Genomic DNA, 6,518 nt, shown 5'->3' with positions numbered 1-6,518 from the left:
AATTGTAGCCTCATAAAAGGAGTTTGGTAATGTTCCTTCTGTTTCTATTATGTGGAACAATTTAGAGAGTATTGGTATTAACTCTTCTTTGAAGATCTGGTAGAATTCTGCGCTAAAACCATCTGGTCCTGGGCTTTTTTTGGTTGGGAGACTTTTAATGACTGTTTCTATTTCCTTAGGGGTTATTGGGGTATTTAAATAGTTTATCTGGTCTTGATTTAACTTAGGTATGTGGTACTTATCCAGAAAAATGTCCATTTCTTTTAGGTTTTCCAGTTTTGTGGAGTAGAGGTTTTTGAAATATGACCTTATAATTCTCTGGATTTCCTCAATGTCTGTTGTTATGTCCCCCTTTTCATTTCTGATTTTGTTGATTTGGATTCTCTCTCTCTGTCTTTTGGTTAGTTTGGATAAGGGCTTGTCTATCTTGTTGATTTTCTCAAAGAACCAACTCTTTGTTTCATTAATTTTTTGTATTATTCTCTTAGTTTCTAATTTATTAATTTCCCCTCTCACTTTGATAATTTCCTGGCGTCTATTCTTCCTGGGAGACTTTGCTTCTTCTTGTTCTAGAGCTTTCAGGTGTGCTGTTAAGTCACTAGTGTGAGATTTCTCCAACTTCTTTATGTGTGCATTTAGTGCTATGAATTTCCCTCTTAGCACTGCTTTCATTGTGTCCCATAAGTTTGGGTATGTGGTGTCTTCATTTTCATTGATCTCTAGGAAGTCTTTAATTTCTTTCTTTATTTCTTCCTTAACCCATTGGTGATTTAGTTGAGCATTATTCAGTTTCCATGAGAAAGTAGGTTTTCTGTAGTTTTTTGTTGTTGTTGAGATCTAACTTTAACCCATGGTGGTCTGATAGAACACAGGAGGTTATTCTAATTGTTTTGTATCTGTTGAGATATGCTTTGTGGCCAAGTATGTGGTCAATTTTAGAGAAAGTTCCATGGGTGCTGAGAAGAATGTATATTCTTTCTTGTTAGGATGGAATGTTCTGTAGATATCTATTAGGTCCAATTGGGTCATGATATCAGTTAAGTCCTTTATTTCTCTGTTAAGTTTCGATTTGGGAGATCTGTCCAGTGGTGAAAGTGGGTGTTGAGATCTCCCACTATTAATGTGTGGGTTTTATATGTGGTTTAAGCTTTAGTAATGTTTCTTTTACATATGTGGGTGCCCTTGTGTTTGGGGCATAAATGTTCAGAATTGAAACTTCATCTTGGTGGATCTTTCCTGTGATGAATATGTAATGTCCTTCTTTATCTCTTTTGATTGATTTTAGTTTGAAGTCTATTTTGTTGGATATCAGTATGGCTACCCCTGCTTGTTTCTTAAGACCATTTGATTGGAAAGTCTTTTCCCAGCCTTTTATTCTTAGGTAGTGTCTGTCTTTGAATTTGAGATGTGTTTCTTGTATGCAGCAGAAAGTTGGGTTCTGCTTTCGTATCCATTCTGTAAGTCTATGTCTTTTTATAGGTGAATTAAGTCCGTTGATATTAAGGGATATTAACGACCAGTGATTGTTCATCCCTGTCATTTTTGGTGGTAGTGTGTGTGTACTTCCCTTCTTTGGGTTTACTGTTGTGGCTTTATCTATTGCCTGTGTTTTCGAGTGTGTATCTGACTTCCTTCGGTTGGAATTTTCCTTCTAGTGCTTTCTGTAGGGCTGGGTTTGTGGATAGGTATTGTTTAAATCTGGCTTTGTCTTCGAATGTCTTGTTCCTTCCGTCTATGATGATTGAAAGTTTTGCTGGGTATATTAGTCTGGGCTGACATCCATGGTTTCTTAGTGTCTGCATTACATCTGTCCAAGTCCTTCTGGCTTTCAAAGTCTCCATTGAGAAATCGGGTGTTATTCTGATGGGTTTACCTTTATAGGTCACTTGGCCTTTTTCCTTGGCTGCTCTTAATATTCTTTCTTTATTCTGTACATTTAGTTGTTTAATTATTATGTGTGAGGGGACTTTTTTTGGGGGTCTAGTCTGTTTGGTGTTCTATAGGCTTCTTGTATCTTCATAGGCATTTCCTTCTTTAAGTTGGGAAAGTTTTCTTCTATAATTTTGTTGAATATATTTTCTGTGCCTTTGAGTTGGTATTCTTCACCTTCTTCTATCCCTATAATTCGTAGGTTTGGTCTTTTCATGGTGTCCAGATTTCTTGGACATTTTGGTTCATGACTTTGTTGGCTTTAGTGTTTCCTTCGACTGATGAAACTATTTCTTCTACTGTATCTTCAATGCCAGAAATCCTCTCTTCCACCTCTTGCATTCTGTTGGTTATACTTGCATCCGAAGTTCCTGATCTTTTACTCAGGGTTTCTATTTCCAGCATTCCCTCTGTTTGTGTCTTCTTTATTTTTTCAATTTCCTTTTTCAGTTCTTGGACTGTTTCCTTTGTTTGTTTCATTGCTTTTTCATGATTTTCTTTCAGTGCTTTATTGTTTTCTTCTAGGACTTTAATGTTTTCTTCCAGGACTTTAATGTTTTCTTCCAGGACTTTATTATTTTCTTGGAGGGCTTTATTGTTTTCTTCTAATTTGTTTGCCCTTTCCTCTAGTTGTTTATAGCGTTCTTCCAATTTCCTTGTCTTTTCCTCTACACAAGCCTCTACCTTCTTCATGAAGTTACTCATAAGGCTACTTTCTTCTGCTTCTTCCAATTTTTGGTGTTCAGGTCTAGATGTTGGAGGCGGGCTAGGTTCTGGTGATGCTGTATTGCTCTTCATTTTGCTGTATGTACTTCTGCCTTGACGTCTGCCCATCTCCTTGTGGTTCTTTCTTCGTCTTATCAGTGTACTTGTTTCAGAAAGAGCTGACAGATTCAGGAAGACTCTCTCTTTTGTCCAAAAGGGAGTTCTCTTGTCCAACTCTCTGGTCCAGAAGGGAAGTCCGGGGCGGGCTCTGGTCCAGAATGGCAATCGGGGGCAGGCTGGGAGCTGGGGGCCTGTCTCTAAGTCTCAGGAAGTGGCTGGAGTCGCGGGCAGATGGCGTGGGGCAGGGCGCGGAGATTGCAGGGGCTGCCGGGGGGGGGGGGGGGCTTGGAAAAGGGGATCCCTCCGATGGGCTAGAAGGGGAGCTGTCCGGTGGCCAGAACCTGGTGCCAAGTTGGGCAGGTCTTCCCGGAGTGGCTGGTACCCAGGGATTGGGTTCGTGTTGGACCAGGGTACTCACCTCTGGACCAGAAGGGAAGTCGGGGGCAGGCTGGGAGCTGGGGGCCGGTCTCTAAGTCTCAGGAAGTGGCTGGAGTTGCGGGCAGATGGGCGTGGGGGCAGGGCGCGGAGATTGCAGGGGCTGCCGGGGGGGCTTGGAAAAGGGGATCCCTCCCGGTGGGGCTAGAAGGGGAGCTGTCCGGTGGCCAGAACCTGGTGCCAAGTTGGGCAGGTCTTCCCGGAGTGGCAGGTGTCCAGGGATGGGGTCCGGGTTGGATCCGGGTACTCACCTCTGGACCAGAAGGGAAGTCGGGGGCCGGCTGGGAGCTGGGGGCCGGTCTCTAAGTCTCCCAGTTCCATTTCTAAACAGTTCCTTTCTTACACAAACCAGTTCATGAGTCACCACAGTTGACAAAGCATATATGCATACACAAAACAGTTGCATTGCAACGGAACCACTCCTGCCCATCTTAAGTCTGAAAAGTTCAATAAGCCCGTTCTGATACCAGTCTTAACATCCCACTGAAAGCTCAAGATCAGGGCCTGGCTCTTCAGCTGCCCTGAAGTCTTTGTATAGCTGTCCACGTCATAATGAACTTGAAGTGAAAAGCTCCCAGTATGAAGCAACTCACAACCCAAAATGTGTTGCAGTTCCCTTGAATGCAACAACCCGGTCCAAACAAGAGTCTCTGAAACTTCGCTCTCAGCTATGGTGGCACTTTCAGACTGGGAGCTTTCCTCTAGGAAATTTGCTCTGGGGCAAAGATGGCATCACTCTGCCGCTGAGCTGCTGCAGACTTCTTGAAAGAGATCTCCATGTACCCAGCATGAACCAGGAAGCTGTCTCTTAAAGGAACCATGCATTTATTCACCACCAGCAAACAGAAGCTGCAAGACTTTGGCTGCTGACTCCTTCTCCATTTGGCTTTTTTACAGTCCTAATCTGTCTGCGTCTCCTGTCTCAGGCCAGCCAGCCTAGAGACCCAGGTGTCCTGAGGCTCAAGGACTCTCAATAGCCTCGAACTGCAGGGGCTCAAGGTGCCTCCCTGTTACTATGACCTATGGCTCTCATTCAGTACCCCAGGTCCCAGAGGGATCCCTGCCTCAGCCGGTAGAGGTTGCTGTATCCCAGTTCAGTTACCTGCCCTGCCTGTGGCCTTGCATCCTTTGTGCACTGCCTTGCTTGCACAGCCAAATGCCACCCTCAGGGCAGCTCCATGGCTCTGCCTCACCCTGCCACTGGGAGCTCCTGGCTGGCCTGGCTTTCAGTGCATCTCCAAGGTTCAGCCTGGAGCATGGCTCTGCCTCACTTAGCAGTTCCTGCTCTGCAGTCACTGCTGCCAGGGACTCAGACCCTCTGCTCTCCATTGCAGGGAGGATTTCAAGACCTCCACTGTCCTCTCCACACCTGGGCACATCTCATCTGGGTGTTCTGTCAGCCAGCCCTCGGGTCCGCAGCACTACCTCCACCACCGTTTCACCCTCGAGGGATGCTGCCTCATCTTCACAGGGACCCTGGTGTCCTTGGAACACACTCAGACTTGGAGGCACCTGTTCCCTGGCTCTCCTGATGTGCTCTCCATGGACATTTTCCCCCAGAAGCTTTGTCTCTCATGCAGCGGCCAAGGTGCCCTGCTCACTCACCCTCCAGCTGCCCACTTGGCTCTCCATGTGAGCTCTCCCAGGGCATTTCTGCTCGGCTCATCAAGGTTGCAGAGCATAGCCTCCAGCCATGTCAGTTCTCACAAACACCCTAGCTGACTGTGCTCCCCTCACTGTGGCTCTTCCATGGCAGAAAACACACAGACCCTCCTCGCTACTTGTGCTGGCTCTCTCAGCATCCGCTGCCTGTAACTTGATGATGCCTTGTGCGTCTCAGTGATACTGATGCTAGGTCAGCTGCTGCTCTCGTTGCTGCTGCTTACAGTAGGGGCTCCTGAAGCCGCTCTCAGACTGCCAAGTCTGCAGTAGCTGCTTGGTCCTGGACTCTGATTTCTGCGTCTCAGGCCCCATGCTGGGCAAAACCTACCCTACTCTACGTTACTTTCTATTAAACCTTCACAATATTCCTTTAACTTTTATGACTTACTTATATATAACTTTACACCTAAATATATAAATATATATATATATATTTGCTGCAACCTATTATTACCCTGTTCTATATTTACAATTTTACTCCCAAAGTAAAGAAAATCACTGCACCCCAAAAATTATTCGAGCATACCCACTTATCCTGTGGTGTTCCTTCTCTTTATCCTCCATACCCAAGCTTCACATTCAGTTGCCATATGGGAGCCCATGGGAGACCAGCTCCCACCTTTCCCCATCTTTTGATGAGTTCTTAGGTGGAGGAGAGAGGGATAAGGAAATATTAGGTAGAAAGGTAGAAATATAGATGGAGAGAAAAGACAGAGACACAGGATAGCTAAGGGAGGGCCCTGGGTCAATACCCACTTGCCCAGTCCTTTATTCAAATGGGCTTTTTATAATATGCTAAGGGGAGAGGCAAAAGACTTTCTCCTTGCAAGATCAAAGCACAGTATACAGCCAAGTGTAGACCCTTCCAAACACCTGACAAACACACCTGTGGTCAAATCATTTCCTTATGCAGCCCTGCTGGGTAAAGCAAGCTCAGATTCTCTGACCTTGAGTAAGGTCTCACAAGGAAGGCCATGTGGGCACCTAAAATGAATCCCCTCATGACAATGTATTTGTGTGAGCAGCAATGGATATCAAGCTTCCTTCATCCCCCACTGTACCTGTATCTCTTACTCCCTTCTTTACCTCAGCTCCTCCTCATCCTCTTTCTCCTTTTCTCCAAGTTCCAAATCTCCTCATGTGAATCAGAAGCTTTATGGAATATTGACTACACTGGAGGTGGGTGGTGTCAAACTCCTCTGCCCATCTCTCAGCAAGCCCTCTATTTCTTACATCTGTAAGTAGCTTATGGAACACCTACCTCATTAACCACAGCCCCAGTATCTTAATAATTTTCAAATATCATAAACAAGTCATGATTAGCTGTAATCTGAGTGCTGTGGTAGATATAATCCCATATACAAGGGAAACTGAGGGAAGATTTCATGAGCTCAAGAGTAAATTTGTTCCATAAGGACGTGTATCTAAATACATATGAGTGCAATACACATACATGTGAGTATGAATCATGAGCTGTGTGGCCTATAAACAAAATTTTTCCCCCAAGGTTGGTGACCATGAAGTTCATGGTCATGATGCCAGCCTATTTACTATGTGGTGAGGGCTAACTCTCTGGGTCAAACATTGCTGATGTGTGGTCCCTAATCAGAAGACACAATTGTGCTCATGACATGGCCACTAACTAAAGGTCCCAATCAATAATATCA

Source organism: Peromyscus leucopus, chromosome 5 (assembly GCF_004664715.2).
Source record: "Peromyscus leucopus breed LL Stock chromosome 5, UCI_PerLeu_2.1, whole genome shotgun sequence".
NCBI classification, from domain to species: Eukaryota; Metazoa; Chordata; class Mammalia; order Rodentia; family Cricetidae; genus Peromyscus; species Peromyscus leucopus.
Note: the sequence above shows the minus strand (reverse complement) of the source record.